Below are 21,779 nucleotides of genomic sequence, written 5' to 3' on the forward strand. Positions count from 1 at the left end.
TGAAAGCTTCAATCTCGTCAATCATTGAGCGAATCAAGGGGTCTCGACATCTCCGAAATCTCCACACACCATCACGTAGTACCTCACGGATCCTCACATCTCTACTGAGCCCCAGCCTCTGCGTGCCAATCTCGCCAACAAACTCAATAAGCCTGCCCAGCGGGTGCCAAAGGTCCGTCCAGAACCTAGTTGTATTTCCATCCTTAACCTCAAAGCGTAAGAACTCTTGCGCTCTAGATCGAACACGCAATAGCTTGCGCCATAGCCACGACCCTAGACCTGTGTCTCTTGCATCCCAGAGCGTCTCATCCCGAAGCAAGTACTGCTTGACCCACTGAACCCAAAGTGAAGAGGCGTTGGCAAAAAGACGCCAAATGAGCTTCAACTGAAAAACCAGACTTACATCTGCCACCCAACGAATACCCAACCCACCTTCATCATACGGACAACATACCTCCTCCCAGGAGACTTTGGCCCTCGTTGTGATGTTAGGTGACCCACTCCAGAGAAAGGCAGAACACATACTCTCAATTTCGTCGATACAGCCTTGCGGAAGACAGAACGCAGCACACCAGAAGGTAGTGATACTGGCAATAACTGACTTTATAAGCACCAGTCTTCCTGCATAGGACAAGGATTTACTAGACCAAGCGAGGAGCCGGTTCCTGATCTTTGCTATAAGCGGTTCATAATCACTTCTGGTCATGATTTTAGTTGTGAGGGGAAGCCCAAGATACTTGATAGGTAGAGCAGATATGGAGAGACCCGAAGTCGCTGCAGCCGCATCTAGTACCTGCTTCCCTCTCCCAGCAGAGAAAACAGTTGACTTCGCTACATTAATCCGCAACCCCGACATTGCAGCAAAGTCATCGAAGACTTGAAGAGTACCATGAAGAGATTCTGGCGTACCATCCGTAAAGACCATGATATCGTCAGCGAAACTCAAGTGGGAGAGATTCACCTCCTTGCATTAGGATGAAACCCAATTCTCCCCTCTAACATCGCTTTATTAAGGAGCTTTGAAAGCACGTTACTAACAATAACATAGAGGTATGGGGACAGTGAGCATCCCTCCCTTATGCCTCTGCAGCTAGTGAAGAAGCCTTCTAATTCCCCATTGACGGAGTAAGAGAAGGCTGCTGTACTTATACATGTCATTATCCAGGTGACAAACAGATCTGGGTAGTTCATAGCTCGCAAGGTGTTCTCAATGAAGGACCAACTTACTGTATCAAAAGCTTTTGAGATATCCAACTTCATGGCTGACCTTGAAGAGACTGAAGACTTGTGGTAATCCTTAACAATCTCAGTGGCTAACAGAACATTTTCCAGCAGCAGCCTACCATCCACGAAAGCACATTGATTCATCTCTATTGCTGCCGGAAGCGTGGCTTTAAGCCTCCTCGCTAGTATCTTGGAGATAACCTTGTATATGACATTGCAGCAAGCAATTGGGTGAAAATCAGACAGCTTCGCAGCATCTGTAGTCTTAGGAACCAGGGACAACAAGGTGGCGTTAATGCTATGTGGCATGAACCCAAAGTGAAAGAAGGACTGTACTGCTATAACGAAATCCTTCCTGATCACTAAACATGCCGCTCGATAAAACTCCATTGGATAACCATCTGGCCCTGGCGCTTTGTTGGCAGGCATAGAGAAGAGAGTTTCTGCGATTTCAGCCTCCTCCACCGGTTTCATAAGTAGTGCTTTGGCTTCATTTGAGCACCGGTAATCAACCAATTCTGTAAGCTCTTCTAGCGGAAACTCGGAAAGAACCTGAGGTGTGCTGTTCAAGAAGCTTTCAAAATGAGCAGCAGCTTCAAGTTTTATGTCAGCAGGAGATGTGAGAATTCTACCATCTGCTGTCATAATGCGCCTTATAGTATTCCACGCATTCCTACTCTGTGTAACCTTGTGAAAAAATCAAGAATTCCTATCTCCTAAGCCCAACCACTGAACCCTGGACTTCTGATAATAGAATTGCTCTTCAATTCCAGATATGTGGTGCCAGTGTTCCCATGCATCAGAAGCCGCTTCAAAGGTGGAGGTTTGAGGGTTCTGCATTGCCTCAGTTTGCTTAGCACACAGGTCGGCATAAGCCTGTTTAACTCTCCCTGGCAGATCACCAAACATGTCACGATTCAAAGCTCGCATTTCTGACTTTAGCGCTTTCAACTTATCCTGGAATCTACGCAACGCAGAGTGAGAATGGAAGAGAGGGGCCGTTTCATTCCAGACTCGACTCATTGCTTCAAGAAACCGAGGATGAGAAGCTGTATGGTTAAAGAATTTAAACGGTTTCGAGTTTCCCTGAGGTGCCTCGCGAAGCTGAATGTGCATTCTCAGATGATCCGACACGCCACCAGACTCGAACGAGACAAAAGAATTCGGAAACCCACCAATCCAGCAACTATTGATCATAACCCGATCCAACTTCTTGCTGATAGGATTCTCATCCTGACTATTTGACCAAGTAAATGAAGGCCCTACCTGAGCCAGGTCTTTCATATCGCAGTTTCGGACTACATTCTGAAACTCTCTGATTGCACTTCTATCTGCTGCAGATTCCATAAGGCTAGAGTGCTCCAACGAAGAGAGAGCAACGTTGAAATCGCCTTGTATGATCCAAGCATTTACATCTCCCACCACTGTCTCCGATATAGTTTCCATCTCCCTCCTTAGCTCTCTTCTTTCAATCATGCAATTAGAAGCATAAGCAAAGGAGCACAGGAAAGTATCACCTATAGCTTTGTATCTCACCCACACCGTAATCATCTGCGCAGACGTAGAAACTGGAACAATCTCCACCGCATCAGACCAACAAACCCATATCCTTCCTAACCAATGACTGGAGTAGTTATGTAAACAACTCCAACCCGGAAAGGTAGCATCAAAAACTTTAGTAAAATTTTCCTCCTGAACTCTAGTTTCCAACAAACATCCAACCGATAGCTTCGCAGCGGTAACCCAATGTCTAACTGCCTTTTGTTTACGTGGCATGTTGAACCCACACATGTTCCAAGCGAAGATCGACGACATCAGTGCCTCCTAAAGGAAGCTTTCTTTTGATGTTGCACCTTCTGTTGCTGAGCCACTGCATGAACAAGGTCTCTGGAGTTCAGTATAACTCGTTTCGACCCCTTGCCTTTACCACGCTGAATAGAGCCCTGCTTGAGAGTGGATCCTGCGGCTACTTCACCTTCAGAGAAGTTAACTGCCGTCTCTACCATTGCCGAAGATTCACCCATCGAGTTCGTAAGAATGCCAGTCTCATCTGCATCTTTTTTATCATTGTCCTCCTCATCAATTTCCCCCTCTTCTCTAATATCCTGAAGGACCTGGAAGCCATTTGGAGAAGCACAACCAACAGTACGTATGGCTCGCGAAGGGGAAGAAGAGCCGTGATTAGTAATAGGCACTAAGGCCCAAGACTCATTTTCAGGAGCCACACTGTGAGATGATTCCACCAGACCCACTGCGCTTGCAGTGTTGCTATCTCCAGAGAGACTCGCCTTCCCTGACATGGTTTCAAGCTCCTCCATTAGTTTATTGACAATCTCAGAAGCAGATTTCTCTGAAGCATCCTTTGTTGAAAACCCTTCCATCACTACATAATCATTCCCTGCTACAACCTTCTCCAGAACCGAGCTATCCTTGACTGATCTCTCGGATTCCTTACCCTTTGAATGGCAATCCTTTAAGTTGTGACCCCACTTAGAGCAAAGACTGCACCGGGGAGGGAGCCACGGGTAACTAATCGAGACCACCACTTCTGTACCCTCTCTGCCTTTGAAACTTATCTTGTTTGGCAGTGGTTTGGTCAAGTCCACCTCTACCAGAACACGAGCTAAATCCAACCTCACACACCGCTCAGTGTTCGTGTGAAGCTTAATAAATTTCCCAGCAGTTCGGGACAGAAAGCTTAACCCTTTCTTAGAGTAGAGATACCCCGGTACATTCAGCAGATCCACCCACAAGGGCATGGCTGAGAGATCAGGAGGAGCACGAGCTGTCTCTGGAGTCCATTCCCCCACCATCAGAGGCACATCCGAGATATGCCAGAACTTCCTCTTAATGACTCTGCTACGAATCCCCGCATCTTCAATTCTAAACAGTACCGTTGTCTTCCCGATGAACTGAACATCAATCTTACTCTTCTTCAACGGAGACGCCCAAATTCGATTCACAGTAGCATGAATGGAGCCAATATGTGGAGCATCATGGATAAAATAACCCACAGCGTAACAACTCCATAGCGGTTCCGCCTCTTCCATCAATGCCGCCGGAATGGTTACTTCAGCAACACCATCCTTCACCTCAAAATCAGGAGACTCCTCTACCAAAGAGGATCCATCAATAAGAACATTAGAATAGGAAACCTCCATTCAATTTTTCCCTGCCACTTCAGGGTTGAGAGGGGCCTGTGAACCAATCTTCTCCACTGGGAGAGAAACAGAATCACCCTTCTCCACCATAGAGGAATCATCAATCTAAGGAGAGCCATCTCGTCCAGATTCCAGATCCGATGCGTCCGCCTTGTCCGCCTTGTCACGCGCTTGGGAGTTTTGGGAGTCACCGTCGCCCTCGCCGCTTTCAATCATTAGGTTTTATTTGTTTTAGGTTTTAAGTTTTTATATAGGTCATTGATTTATTATTAGTTTTTAACTGAGTATTTATTAATTTTCACAAAATCCGTAATGAATTTTATATATAATAAACCACAACTTTTATTTTAATAAAATTAAATTTATATGTTATATTAAATAATTAATTATAAACTAATATAATAAAATTGTGAAAATATATTTAAAAATTAAGAGAATTCTTAGATGTATTGTGTTGCTATCTGAAAACAATATTTTTTATTATAAAGTTAAAAAATTAAGATATAAAACAATTTATATAAATATTAGTCAAATAAAAATATTTATATAAAAATATTTTTTAAAATATTTCTAATATATGAGTCTTTTAAAACTTTTAGCACAATAATAAGTACATAGTTTGATAAACGGTTTTCGACATATATAAATAATTTGATGTTTGATTGAACTATTTAAAATCATAAATAATAACTTAACTTGTGACTGAGTTCAAAATAAATTTTCTTAGTTTTACTTTAAACCAGTTTAGGTTTAATCCGTGAAACAATATATCTTCATTTGGTGACCATTAGAAGAATGAAAAAAATAAAAATAAATAAAAAATAAAATTTCATTTGAGGAATTGAAAAAATTAAAAAAATGAATTTTTGTTCAATTTGTTCCTTATCAAAATTGCATAGGGAAATGTTTTCTTATAAATTCATTTCTCCATGGGGAATTTGTAAGAAAAAAAGTGGATCTAAAATTTCAACATAACTGGTATAAATTTTGAGAAACAAAGAATTCACCATAATTTTTTTCTTTCAACATGTTCACCAATTAGAGTTTTAATATGTCGATTTTTGGATTAATAATACATAAAATAATAAGTATTCGTAAGATGATTATGCCCGCATATGTGGGTAAAACACCTAGTATTATAAATAGTTTTATACAAAATAACAAAAATTGATTTATATCTATACTATTATTTATGAAGTGATTTTGCTTATTTGTCATGTTTCCATGATTTTAAGTAATTTTGCTTACTTGTCGTGTTTTTATTAGGTTTTAGCTAAATCATTGATTTGTTATTTGTTATTAGTTGAGTCATTAATATATTAATTTAAAATTATCCTTAATGAATCTTGTATATAAGTAAAAACAAATGTTAATAATATTAAATTTATATGTTATATGAAAAACAAATTTTAAACAATATCTTTACTGAATTTTATATATAATAAAAATGAATTTTATTTTAATAGTATAAAGTTTATATGTTATATGTTACATTAAATAATTGATTATAAAATAATATAATAGAATTATAAAAAATAAGATTATTCTTATATATATTGTGTTGCTATCTGAAAATAATATTTTACTATAAAAGTTAAAAAAGTTAAGATAAAAAACAATTGATAATTAAATATTAGTCAAGCAAAAAAATTATATAAAGATATTTTCTAAACTATTTATAAGATATGAGTGTTTTAAAAAAATTAACACAATAGTAAGTATATATTTTGATAAAAAAAATATTTGACATATATAAATACTTTGATGTTTGATTTAACTATTTAAAACTATAAATAATAATTTATTATGCTAGTTTTAGATTAATAAAACATAAACTAAGTATTCATAAGAAGTTTATGCCCGCATATGCGGGCAAAACACCTAGTTTGTTTGTAAACATAATATGTCATGGCATATTTTCAAAAAATATTAAATTTTTTTTAGTTTTATACAAACAATAACAATAAATTTGATTTGTATTTGTTTTTTTTTTACGACAAAAAGCTAAGAAACTAAGAAGATTCCTGATCCGTGAACCACCTCGGAGGAACTGAGTCAACATAAACCCTAGCAGATGGCGAAGTTCTAGCACCTCGTGCCAGCTTGTCCGCCAGAGTATTTTGCGCCCTTGGTATATGCTGAATATTAAAGTTGAGAAAGAATTCCTTACATCGGAGAAACTCCTCCATGTGTGTAGTGAACGCCGGCCATTCTTTCGGTGTAGACACCATCCTCACCAATTGAGAACAGTCTGTTGCAAACACCACCTCTGAGACTTGTAGGGTCTTCATGCACTCCATCGCCCATATCAAAGCTTCACATTCAGCATGTAAAGGTGATAGACTCCTGCGAATAGACATTGCACCCATCATAGTATCAGTTGATCCATCATTTCTGTAGACCCATCCCTGCCCTGTATAAATATCATTTTCCTTCCATGCTCCATCTATATAACACTTATTAACTCCATGTGGAAAATGGGGCTCTGCAATATGTAGAGATTCACGGTTTATAGGTTCCTTTGTCTGGGCTTCAGCCCACAAAACACCTTCGATTTTCGCCATTCGAAGAATATCAAAAGGGGTTTTTATCTGATTCTTAAAAACTTTAGCGTTTCTATTCTTCCAAATATACCACAGTATCCATGGACAATAATTCAAATCTGGTTCCTTAGGTAACCGCCAGAAAAGATAGTCCATATTTGTGAAAAGTGACGGGGTGGGAAAAACACCTGGGCATGAGGGAATATTAGATAAAGCCCACGTTTGTAGTGCTAATGGACACTCAAACAGAACATGATTAATATATTCTTCCTCTGCACCACATATTTGACATTGCACATCACATTTTATCCCTCGTGAATGAAGATTCTTGGTTACCGGTAGACTACCCGAAAGTATCTGCCAAACAAAATGTTTCAGCTTTGGTGAACATTGAAGCTTCCAAGAATGAGCCAACAGTGGCTTAATATATGGTCCCAAAACTCTATCATAAGATCCCATATCCGGAAATAATTTATCCGTACGGTAACCTGATTTAACCGTATATCGACCATGGTCCGTAAAATGCCATCCATATGAATCTGGTTTTGGGTTACGACTAATAGCTAAACTCCGTATAATATCCACATCGTCCTGGTGAATATACACTTTGAGCAAATCCAGATTCCAAGAGAGATCGACTGGATTAATTAAATCCTCCACCTTAAGTAATGGATTCAAATATTGATTCGAACATTTTGGTATTGCTGACCTCGGGCGAGGAGCAGGGATCCAAGGTTCATTCCAGACTGAAATGCTTGAACAAGTTCCCACTCTTTTGATTAGCCCTTTATTAACCAGAGATCTAGCTGATGTAATACTTCTCCACCCATATGTACTTGTATTTGTTTGTTAACGTGATTTTCGTGATATTTTCATTTTTATTCTTATCATTTAGTTGCAAAAATAACTTGTACTTGTTATTTAAGTTTAAATTTTAATATTTCTTTGTTTTTAGTTTTACTAAATATTTATTGTTATCATCAAGTTGTAATATTTTCAAAATATTTTTTTACAACAAGTACCTTATATTTATGAAAATTTAAAATTTATTTTATTTACATTTAATTTTTCAAGAGTTTTAAAGAATTATAACTTTGTTTGAATTACAATTTCCTCAAATATACATTACATATTAATGTTTTGTTTGTCAACATAGTTAGTGTTTATTCAATTATTATAGGAAGTATTTCACAATATAATTATGGGGTTTTTGCCAAAACTAACCCACAACTTGATTTTAATCCCAAACTTGAATCAAATGCAAAACTAACCTAAAAGCCTAGTGAAATTACAGCTCAGCCCCTTGTGACCAAACAAAAAATTAGAAGCCATTTTTACGAATATAGCCCCAGTAAATCGTCTGAGTCGTCTGAGATGTTGGAAGTCGTCTGGACGACTGAAGTGTAAGTCGTCTGGTACCAGTTTATTTTAAAAATAATTTATAAATCTTGTAAAAAAATATTTTGATGCGTAAAAAATAAAAATCAAGTAATTATAAACAGTTTTAACTGATATAAATTAAGATTTGATAAAATTGATTTGTTTTGAAGATAGATGAGTGGAAGTAGTGAATCATGAAATACTTTGGTTTAGGAGTTTGGCAAACATATGTTGTAGTATTGTATGTATTGTTAGGGTTAGATTTTGGAAAACTAAAATGTTTTTTTCAAAAATTAGTTTTCACCTATATGTGTTTATTTCTGTGTATAGTAAACACTTTTCAAGTTTGATTTGGTTTTATGAAGTGTTTAATTAGATAATTAAGTTTAGGGGTTATGTTTAGGGTGTGGACGACTTATATTTCAGTCGTCTGTTGAATAATTTACCCGGACGACGTATATTTCAGTCGTCCACATCGTACCGAACCTTATATTTTACCAATGTACGTTTTAACCTAACCGGATCATTTTACTCGGACGACTTACATTTCAGTCGTCTGGTGAAGAAATTAAAACAGACGACTTACATGTAAGTCGTCCAAATATTCCCGCCTAACATTTTTTTAAAAAATTATTTTCCCGCTTAAATAATTTAAACCAGACGACTTACTTGTAAGTCGTCTGGAAAGTCTTCTATTTTAGTTTCCCACTAAAAATATTTAATTTCCCGCTAAAAATATTAAACTCTTCTGGACGATTTACATGTAAGTCGTCTGTTTTAATTTCTTCACGAGACGACTGAAATGTAAGTCGTCAGGAAGTCGTCTGAGTCAAAAATATTTAACCTAATTGGATTTTTTGTCTCCCTATATAAAGAAAAATTTACACATTCTCTCTCCTCCTCTCAAATGGCTGCAACAAAAATGTAATGTTCATCATTCTAAAACTCTCCAACCTCTCTATAATCTCTTTGACTTGAAAACACCAAACTTTATATGAATTTTTCAGTTTTGTCTCATGTATTTCTTACTAATCTATCTCTTTTGCAGGTTTTTAATCAAATGATACTCATCTTCCACTAATTTAGAGGTAGATCTATTAATTTTAGATATGTATTTTTGTGTGTTCTATAAATGTAGATTTATCTAATCTTCCACTCATTTTCTCTATTTTTAAGTCATTTGAACGTTTTTGGATATGCAGGTTTTTCATATCTGGATTTGATGTGCAGGTTTTTCAGATCTGAAAGACTTCTGGGACGACTTACCTGTTAGTCGTCTGGAAGTCGTCTGGACTTCTTGGAAGTCTTCTGACAAAGTCATCTGGACTTCCAGGAAGTCGTCTGGACTTCCAGGAAGTCGTCTGGACTTCCAGGAAGTCGTCTGGATTTTTCTGAGCGTTTTGGTAAGTTCTTATGTCTCATTTTTCTTCATTTGGTAACTTCTTGTTGTATAAAGTTCTTACTTTTTTCCCAAACTAAAACTCTCCAAACCCACTCTAATCTCTTTGACTTGAAAACACCAAACTTTATATGAATTTTTCAATTTTGTCTCATGTCTTTCTTACTAATCTATTTTTTTTGCAGGTTTTTAATTAGATGGTACTTATCTTCCACTAATTTAAAGGTAGATCTATTATTTTTAGATATGTATTTTTGTGTGTTCTGTAAAGGTAGATTTATCTAATCTTCCACTCATTTTTTTCTGTTTTTAAGCCATTTGAACGTTTTTGAATATGCAGGTTTTTCAGATCTGGATTTAATATGCAGGTTTTTCAGATCTGGAAGACTTCTGGGACGACTTACTTGTTAGTCGTCTGGAAGTCGTCTGGACTTCCTAAAAGTCGTCTGGACTTCTTGTAAAGTCGTCTGAAAGTCGTCTGACTTCCTAAAAGTCTTCTGACAAAGCCGTCTGAACTTCCTGGAAGTCGTCTGGACTTCTTAGAAGTCGTCTGGACTTCTTAAAAGTCGTCTGGTCTTGTCTACTCAAGTGGAATCCAAGCTTGTCTTTGTAGATGAATGATCTATAATAGTTTTGTTTGTGGTCTGTTTTGTGAATTGCATGTATACTCTTTTAGTTGTGAATTTTTTGTAAAATCAGTAATAATGTTTTCCAAGATGTATTAAATGTGTTAACAATGTGTTTACACATTTACAAATCAATGAAATAATAGACTTCAGTAGCCTTTTTCTTATCTTTGGATCTCTCATATGCAATAATAAACTCCAATGGCATTTTTCTCATCTTAATAAACAAGTCAAAGCATATCATATTTTTTATAAGTTTGCATTGAAAAGCTTAGTAACTAGTCAAAGCATATCATATTTTTTATAAGTTTGCATTGAAAAGCTTAGTCAAATTTAGTAAAACTAAGGGAGAGAACATATTTTGTAAATATGAGTTTTACATATCTTGAAGTTACTTATTACTCTTAAAAATACAAGTTATTCAAAAACTAACGTAGAAGACTTAAAAACTAGTGGAGAAGACGCGGACGACTTCAATCTAAGTTGTCTAGACGACTAAACTATATGTCGTCTGGTCAACGCAGAGGTTATTTTTGCAATTGACTTTGAAATCTATTATTTCGGACGACTGAAAGTTAAGTCGTATACTATTGTTTGGTTAAAAAAAACTCCAAAAAAGCTAGACGACTTACATTTCAGTCGTCAGAGGTTAGTTTTGCATTTGACTGGATTATTTCAGAAGTTTGACTTTTTGGACGACTTACATTTCAGTCGTCTAGTGAAAATTAAAATAATATTATTTTTTTAAAAGTAGACGACTTACAGTTAAGTCGTCACAGGTTAGTTTTGCAATTGAAAAAAAAAACTTCAAGATTTAATTATATACAGACGACTTATAATTCAGTCGTCCACGAGACGACTGAAATGTAAGTCGTCCAGGATTTACGAGGTTTGACCAGAATCTCGGAAAAAAATCCTGGACGACTTACAATTAAGTCGTCTGGTGGACGACTGAATTATAAGTCGTCTGTGTATAATTAAATCTTGAAGTTTTTTTTTTCAATTGCAAAACTAACCTATGACTACTTAATTGTAAGTCGTTTACTTTAAATTTTTTTTTATTATTTTAATTTTTGCCAGACGACTGAAATGTAAGTCATCTAGGGAAGTCAAACTTCTGAAATTATCCAGTTAAATACAAAACTAACCTATGACGACTGAAATGTAAGTCGTCTAGGTTCTTTGGAATTTTGTTTGAAACCAAACAATAGTAGACGACTTAACTTTCAGTCGTCTCAGGTTACAGATTTCAAAGTCAATTGCAAAAATAACCTCTGCGTTGACCAGACGACTTCCAGGTAAGTCGTCTACAGCCAGACGACTTCCAGGTAAGTCGTCTACAGCCAGACGACTTCCCAAGTAAGTCGTCTGACGAACAGATCTGGAAAAAAACTCGATGTTATACCTTAAATTGGTGAGATAAGTTCCTTAGCATACATAAGGCTTCTCCAAGCACACAGAATCACAAACGAAAGTCACCCACCCATAATCGTTAGCTTCTATGACTCTATGAACCATAAAAATTTTAGAATCAAAATCTTGGGTTTTTTTAGCTCATTGTGGAGAGAAAGTGAGAGATATGTTGTGTTTAGTTCACAAGAATGGAAAAAGAAGAAGGGTAAATCGATTTTGGGAGCATTAAGAGCTTCAAATTGGTTGTTCATGGTGGTTGTGGTATTGATGACAATGGCAATCTTGTAATTACTTGAAGATGATGAGGGCGAGAGAGTAAAAATGTCATTTTCGAAAAGAAAAAAAAAATTGATGGCATTTTCGTAAATTATATGAACTTGTGGGGTGAATAGGGCAAAACCAATTTTCAAAAAAAAAAGGAGGTTAGTTTTGTGTTTGACTTTAAGTTGTAGGTCAATTTTGCAAAAACCCCTATAATTATACACTAGGATAAGATCCGCGCCTTGCGCGGAATGAACATTATATATATAAATTATTTTATATATTATATGTTTATTATGAAATAATAAATATATATTGAATAATTAAAAAGTCATTATCTACTACTTATATAATTAAATTGGTGCGAACATATAAATAAATTTTATAAATCAAAAAAATATTTTTTCTATTTGATATGATATATAATTAAATTTAAATGATAGTAACATATATATGATATATTTTAATATTAATATTTATTAGATGATGTTTTTTGCTCATATTTATTTTTTATCATTTGTATCTGTTATAGAAAAAAGTCTAAATTAGTGATAACAAAATTTTTACTGTGGGATTAATAGTTTAAGTAATTTATAATATTTTAAGAAATTAAGTTTTCAATATTTTTTCAAATTTTTTATCAAAAAAATGTTCAAAGTAAATTTCAAAATTAAGATATTTATGTATTTTTATATGGCATATAATTTAATTAAAAATGATACATATATTTATATATCTTTTATTTTTGATATTTATTAAATGAGCCTTTCAACTTATAGTATTTTTTGATTATTTGTATCATGTCATAACAAAAGTTTTAAATCATAGATCACAAAATTTGAATGTAAAACTTTTAACAGTTTTAGTAATTTATACTCGTTTTTAAAAATTCAAAATATAATATTTAAATGTTTTTTTAATTTTTATTATATGGTTACTATGATTTTTTAATTTATTTTAATAGCTTAAAATTAAAAAAAATAATTATAATACACACTTATTTTTATCAAATCTTTATTATTCAAAATCATTAATTGTCATATATACTTTAGCCACATTAGGCAATTCCGTACTCTTATTTAAGGAAATAATGAAGCACATTAATAATGTATTTATTGTGGTTTAATAAAAAGCTTATTATATATTTAGATGGACCAACCTATTTTTCTAAGAATTTTAAGAATCATTCTAGTGATGACACGTGGCTACAAAAAATGTTGCAATGTTTCTCAAATAATATATAGGGGATATATCAATATTCTTATTTACTTTGACTAATATAATATGTAAAGCTGAGTTTGGTTTAACATTTTTGTGGTTTTGATTTATTTTGATATTTTGCAGTTTATGCTAATTCTTAGAATTTGGTATAATAACATCACTTTATATTAACAATTATATATTTTTTTATGTAATTATATCATTGTTTAGAAATTAATATAATAAAAATTCGTTCAAGATAACAACATATTTACAAGATATTAGTGTTGTTATCCAAAATAATATTTTTAAATCAATAAAAATAAAGAAATTAAGAAATTGAAACACTCATAAAATAGTATAAATTTAATGTTTTATTTAATTTTTTTGATCTTTAAACTTTTAACATATTTATTAAATAACTATGCCCGCATATGCAGGTAAAACTCCTAGTTATATAATAAACTGCAAAGCCAAAATACTAGATAAAGAGTTTATGTTATGATTATAATATGCATCATCTTTACGTATACACTTAGATCATAAATTGTGTGCATGCGCGGGGCGAATTTTTATAGTAATGTTTTTTCTTTTACAGCAAGCATTTACAAACTCATATTGACTGTAAACCAGATCGGTAACTCCGCATCCATGTGAATGACGAAGGACGTTTGTTTCCTAGCACTGCGTGCTAAGCTATCCGCCTGTATATTCTCCGTTCTGGGTACATGAATGATGTCTGAGTTGTGGAAACTTCTTTTCAAAAGCCTAATATCTTCCAGATAGCTTTCAAATGCTGGTCATTCTTCTGGTTCCGAAACCATCTTCACCAGTTGCGAACAATCCGTTGCAAATGTGACCTGAAACTGTCTTAAATTCTTCATACATTCCATTGCCCATATGAGTGCTTCCACCTCCGAATGCAGGGGTGAAAGACATGCTCTGACATTCCTTACCTCTAATAAGCCATCAAACCCCGGTAGTGTACTATACCAGCCTTGTCCGGAAAATATTTCCTTATCCTTCTATGATCCATCTATAAAGCACCATCGTCCCTGAGTCACTAGTGTAGAACTGGTTTGTACCTGTTGTTCTCTCGTTGGATTATTTGCTACCTTTACCTCAGCCCAGAGTGATGATTCCAATTCTGCCTTTTGAAGTGTTTCTCTTGGATCAATATCCAAATTGCTAAAAACTTTGTTTATTTATTAAATGGTTTTACAACACTACAATTTTTATCGATTATAAAATGATGAATAGAAATGTTGGTCTCTTAAATATATTATCATTGTTGAATAATTAACGTATTAAATCTCATTTTAATTATTTTTAAGATTTCATATGCACAAAAGGAAATTAAGTTTTGCGGCTGACATGAATCACCAAAACCAAATAGGCAATATCGATTGTATAATGACGAAAATGGATTAGGTTTTCTACTCTCGATTTGTTTCATTTATATAAGTTAAGTTTATTTTTTAAATTTTTCTATGAATTCAGTGAATTACGTAAGTGTCAATTTAAAATAATATGCATCTGTAAAAATTAGTTTCACTTCAGATACATATCTAAAAATCAAAAATTTAAAAAAAATCACCGGCAAACTATATTAACAGGTTAGTGTTCAAATCTAATATATCAAGTTGTTATAGAATATAAGTGCAGACTCGAAATATAAATATCTGTCTAGTATATATTCACCAGCTCGGTCTAAAAATCATCTAATTCAAGAACAACAAAACAAATTACTTATTTCACCAGTGCGGGTATTATCTGAATCCAAACGGGTAATATCCAAACCCGAATGGATATCCGAAGATAACCAAACATAAGTTTACTTAACCCTATATTTCTAGTTTACTTCTCTCATTTTATTCAAAATATTTATTGCTCAAAATTAGATAATATACATATAATTATGGACAAAATCATTTGCTACTCGCGTAAAATACATATCAAGCTCTTGTTTCTTGGATTAACAAAACTTGCATCTATAATTTCAAAATAACAGCTAAATTAGTGTCTTTCTAACCTATTAATAGTTTACTCTTTTAACAATGAATAATTTATTTATTTATTTTTTCAAAATTTAAATATCCGAACCCAACCCAAAATATCTGTTGGGGTCAAAAACGGACACGACGAAGTTAACATCCAAATATCCGTAAAAATTAGCATGAACGTTTTTACGAAAAGTAATCTTCACAAAGAAACTTTTACGAAGAATTTTGCGGTAAAATCTTGCACTAATCTCTGTTGATTCATCAAAACTAAACACCCATAGTCCAAAAACACGTTCATAAAACGTCAGAAAAGGATCCAAACAAGGTCGCCACATAGCAACCAGTCTGCAAACTAGCCGGTCGCCACTCGGTCGGTCGCTACATAGTGACCAATTCGCGAACGAGTCGGTCGTTACTTAGCGACCGACGAAGCCTTTCGTTCGGTCGCTACGTAACAACCGATCCAGCGCGGACCAGGTCGCTACGTAACGACCAAACTGTCTCGGACATCGATCAACGGGTACGACCCAAATCTGTGCATTCTTGTTTGTTCCTCAATGCTAGCTCCCATGTACCGCAACCATATCATTTCTCACATCACTCCGATCAAAGTTACCGTTGATACTTACGATAAAAACCGCGAAAACTTTTTTTTGTCGAAAAGAATATCGCAACAAACGTTTCATGTCGAAAGACGACCCAATGAGGTCTAAAATGCGACTACAAGCCCACTTATGATTCTTTAAGAATGAGCTTGTGGATTATGACGGTTTATGTTTTTATTTTAAAAACATAATAATAATAATAGATAAGTTTCCGCAGAAAAAATGTTAAGTTTCCGCGAATAAACATGAAGATCGGAAATAATGGAATATCTCCATTTTTCACTTAAGACGGCTTAAGGGCAGGAAGGGAAAAGCTAAAACCGACTTTGGAGGAGTATATAAGGAGTCCTAGGCGAGAGGCACAAGGGAGAACTTTTTCAGAGCAATCTTAGCACTTAGAGCAATTTTAGACAACTTTCCATTTTTTTATTCGAGTTGCGACTCAATTTGGTCTTGCAGTCTTAGGTTTTAGAACTAGGAATCTCACCGACAGCTCTTATAGCTCAGGCTCTTACCTTGTTGTAACGCTCAAACGCGGATTCAGAATAAGATCTATTTTGCTCACTTTTCGATTTCTTATTTTTCTCGTCTTTATTTCGTGTTCTGATTGCTTGGCGTGTGGTTTAGCAGATATCCGGGACCTCTGGGAAATTAAGGTTTTCCTAACTTTTCTTATTTAAACAGAAATCGACAGTGCAAATTTCGGTTTCTACAATTTGGTGCTAGAAGGAGGGGGGTACGGATCAATCTAACTCTCAGCCGCATGATAGACCATGGATTTTACCCACTTTTAGCCATGGTCTATAAGTGTATTAATATATATTTACTACTATATAGAGTCTATTTAGAGTATTTACCGGTTCAAGTACGTTCTGGAGAAATATGGTGATTTTGGAGTCTTTTGAGGTGCAGAACTGCACAGACGTGTCAGATGTCTAGCTATAGATGTAGACCTTCCGACCATTAGATTGAGCTCATCGTTTGACATAATGAGATCAGTAGAGGGGATAGTCATACATTATTAGCTAAGTTGTTGGTTAGATGGATTTGGTTGCTACGCTAGGATATATGGTATATAAAATACCTCTAAAGTTAGAATTGATTTGATGTGGCTTGCAATATTGTAGAGGTTATGATAGTGAGTTCTTCAATTGTGTGAATCTCTGCTGTTTTCAAAACTCTTTCATAAAGACTACTCTTTGTTTTGCTTGAATACAAGCAAAAGGGTAAGTTTGGGAGAGTTAATATACCATCGATTTTATCCATTTTTAGCCATGGTATATAGGTGTTTTAGGAACTATTTATGATGTTTGGAGTTTTTAGTGTATTTAAAGATTCGTGAGTGTTTTGAAGGAAAGTGGTGATTTTAGTGCATTTTGGAGATAAAATGAGAAAAACCCGTAGCTGACCATCGAACAAGTGAAAACGCACATACTGTGCCGTCGATCTACAGCAAAACGCGCAAGACACGACTAGGTTTTCAGCCGACTTCAATCCCAAGTCACGATATATTTACAGAATTACCCCTGGCCACTTTTAACCTAATATTTATGTGCTCTGCTATTGTTCTAGGCAACACACGCTTTCTTACTTTCTACTTTTCACATCAAACAATACTTAGGGTTTTTAGTAGATTTGGAGAGAAGATCCAAGACTCCTTCAGAGATTTGTATTGGAACTCCAATATTTCTAACTCTATTCTATTTATGCATTTTATTCAGTTTATGCTTATGAATTGTTTTGCTATGTCTGAGTAATTCACTTGTTAGATTTAAGTTCAAATAGGTTAAGAGAGATTAGCCCAAAATATAGAATTGCTAAGGTGATAAATATCCTTCAAAGAATTATGGTTAATGCATGTGTTCTATAGTAGCTAACTAGAACCTTGAACTTATGATTGTGGACAACTACGACAGTAGGTTCTGCACCAGAACTAATTCCTTTGAGCTAGTATTACTAGAAACAAGTGGAAGCTGATTTAGACAATACTAGTGAACCTATCGGTCAACTCGCTAACGCCTGTCTAAGAGAACCTCGATCAATGTTCTTACCATTACATCGATCAACGTTTGATCCGTATCAACAAGCGACAGCTGAGATATTGGACTTAGTCAATACATAAGAATCACATGCGAAAGCTGGATATCTTTACAATATAAGTCGAGTTCTAGGATTGACAACCTAAGTATTTTATACCTCTACAATCCCAATTACCTGAATAGAAACCCTAGATCTAATGCTTTATAATAACTGTTTGCAAAACCTCAAAACTATCAATTGAACAACTGCCTTGTTTGGTTACTTGCAATCTACTGTTTTTATTACTTACCTAGCTTAATCACAAACTGTTTAGATCTATTGTGTGCCTTAGCTCCTTGTGGATTTGATCCCTAAGTACTACAATTGAACCTATTATTTGAGAGAGTAAATCAATCCTTAAGATAATTTGAGTGATATCATTAGCGGACTTATCCTTCTGCTTCAGATTAGCCTTTTCGGTCTTTGATCGGGCTTTTGTTTTCTCACGCTCCTTTTGGTTTATCTTAAATCCTGATGGTTTTGAAATCATATATATTTTCTGGTTCTTGTCTATTCTCTTATTCAGTCAAGGGAGAATTTTACTCTTTTTAGTGTATGGCTGACAGAATGGCTTTGGAGTCCAAGTAACTTGTGTGAAGGAGGAATAGATTGTTGATATTATTTGATTAATATGGGGATGATTTTAGTAGGGTTGGTGTTTCTGATGAAAACATCCTAATAAAAAATCAGATCGTCAGGTTTTCAGTTTTTATCTTGTTCTAATCGTTCCAATGATTGCATATTGATTTGCAGAATTTGGATGAAGAAAAGAGATCGCTTGAGTTACACAAAGTTGAATAAATTTTTAGTCTTCCGGAAAAAGGGAAGATTTTTCTTGACGAAGGATGAAGTCTTGAAACAGTGAGAGTTGTCGTAGGCCGTAGAAATTAATGATGATAATTCCGGTGTGATGCTTTGCAAGCAACGCATGAAGACCACATGTCCATGTTACTATTGATATATCTCCACGTGTGTTAACAAATAAACCTTATCTTTTTAATAGTGTGAGGAATGGACAAAGAAAATGTTGTATTTGGGCTTTTTCGTGTACCTCGTTTATCTTTGGATTTTGAGTAAAAATTCGACAAAAAAAAGATAAAAAGTATATGTTCTTTTTTGATGTAAAAGTTACATGGTTATCATTTTATGTACAAATTTTTATTTAACACATTTTATTAGATTTTTTGTAAGCCATGCCTAACTCTTCCAAAACCTTTAGTAAGTATGATATTGTCTATTTAGGATCTGATTAGCAAAATCCATGTTCTTGAGTCCTTTCCAAAAACACATTGTACTAGCCAGAGTAGGATATTTTTTTATGTATTAAATATTATTTGTTTAGATTTCTAATGTGGTACTTTGATTGATTGCATTCACAACAATCTTTCTCTCAAGTAAAGTGCCACACAAACCCTTGACATCCAACCTAGCAAAACTTGACACACATTTTGTACAGTCATAGTTACCAACATGTGTTCACCAACCCTTACTAAACCATTAGGGTTATTCACTTAAACTTTGCAGCACCATTATGACATCACCACGTAATCCATGCAGCCATCGGAATTATCTAATTAATTTTCTTTATTCTCGTTAGTACACAGGTTTCTGGTATCTTTATTTGTAAGGTGACCGTGACAACGCTTTTCCCGCTACCAAACATCCAAGATATTTTTGACTTTTCTCTGCCACATAGTGACATAGCCCCCGCTTCCCAGATGATCATCAACTTCGAACTTGAAAAGTATTTTGGTCTTTTTGCATGTTTTTTGTCGTCCCGGCTCTAATTCAATTGTTGAGTTTTTCAGTCTCATGTCTAACTCTTCCTAAATCAATTAGTATGATACTGTCTATTTTGGGTCCATTTAACAAAGCTCGCATATATTTTGTTCTTGCGCTCTTTTCCAAAAGATCTTATATTAATCAAAATTAAAAAATTTTGTATATAATAAACATTATTTGTCAAAAATTTTAATATGGAACTTTGATTGTATTCACGATACATTTCATAATTAAATTCAATGTTTTTTGTTGATTGCTCTCAACAATCAATAGTTTGATACCAATTGATCTGTTTCAGCTATCTAAAACAAATTAATGTGCTTTTTTAGTTCATTCCAAAATATAAATACATGGTCCTACTAAAATAATAAATTAACTAGGTTAAGATCTGTGTCTTGTGCGAGATGAACATTATATATAAATTATTTTATGTATTATATATTCTTTTACATATTATGAAATAATAAATATATAATAAATATTAAAAATTCAGTAACTATTGTGTATATTATCAAATTGATGAGAACATATAAATAAATTTTACTAATCCAAACAAAAACTTTTTATTTTATATGGTCTATAATTAAATTTAAACGATATTAATAAAGATATATAGTATATTTTTAATATTAATATTTATTACATATTTTTTTCTACTCATATTGTTTTTGATCATTTGTATCTTCTTATAACAAAAATTTTGAATCATTGATAACAAAAATTTTCATTGTGTGATGTTTAATTGCTTTGTAATTTATAATTTTTTTAAAAAAGTCAATGAAAAATTTAAAATTTAACTATTAAGTTGTCAATATTTGTTCAAAAATTTTATCAAAAAAAAATTCAAAATTAAAATATTTATGTATTTTATATTTTATATTATTGTATATAGTTAATTTAAACGCTATTAATACATACATATATATATATATATATTTCAATCTTAATTCTTTTTAAATGAGTCTTCATACTTATATGATTTTGTAGTCATTTGTATCTTGTCAAAACAAAAAATTTAAACTATGGTTCACAAAAAGTTTAATGTGAAAATTTTAACAGTTTTAGTAATTTATAGTCATTTGAAAAAAATCAAAGTATAACATATACGAAAAATCTAACATTATATTATATGGTTAATATGGTTGTTTAATTTATTTAATAAGTTAAAATTGAAAAATGATAGAGGATACATTAATTTTTATTATCCAAAATCATTAAGTGTCGTATATATCCAAAATCATTAAGTGTCGTATATATTTTTTCAACATTAGGTAATTCTGTAATTTTTATTTATAGAAAGAATGAAGAAGATTAATAATTAATTTACGCTTAGTTTAATAAAAAGATTATTATATATTTAGATGGACCAACCTATTTCTGTAGAGATTCTAAGAATCATTGTGCCGATGACACATGACTACCTCAAATGTTGTAATGTTTCTCTTTTAATATATATGGGATATTTTGTCATAACAAAATTTTAAACCATGGTTCACGGAATTTTTAATGTGAGATTTTTAACATTTTTAGTAATTTATAGTCGTTTAAAAAATTTAAAGTATAACATATACGGAAAATCTAACTTTATATTACATGGTTAATGTGGTTGTTTAATATATTTTAATAAGCTAAAATTGAAAAAAAATGATAGAGGATACACTAATTTTTATCAAATCTTTATTATCCAAAATCATTAATTATTGTATATACTTTATTTACATTAGACAATTCCGTAATTTTTATTTATGGAAAGAATGAAGAACAATAATAGTTAACTAGGATAAGACCAATTATTTGAGTGAATTTATATGAAAATTATTTAAAAAATATCGTATGGAAAAAAAAATTATATTATTGATCGAATTAATATATTTGGCTCTTAAACAATTTTTTAAAACTTTTTTTGTTAATTACATAATTTGTTTGCTAATGAACTGATCCCATTTTTTAAAATATTTTAGGTCAAAAAATTATTTATCGCATAAAAACCTAACGTTTAAACCAAAGAATCTCATGACTACTATTTGGTTTGAATTAAACTATGGCAGCTCGGTTTTATATCATGATTTAGCAATTTAAAAGTTAATTATGGTTATGAGAAGT

This window comes from Brassica napus, chromosome A5 (genome assembly GCF_020379485.1).
Source record: "Brassica napus cultivar Da-Ae chromosome A5, Da-Ae, whole genome shotgun sequence".
Classification (NCBI taxonomy): domain Eukaryota; kingdom Viridiplantae; phylum Streptophyta; class Magnoliopsida; order Brassicales; family Brassicaceae; genus Brassica; species Brassica napus.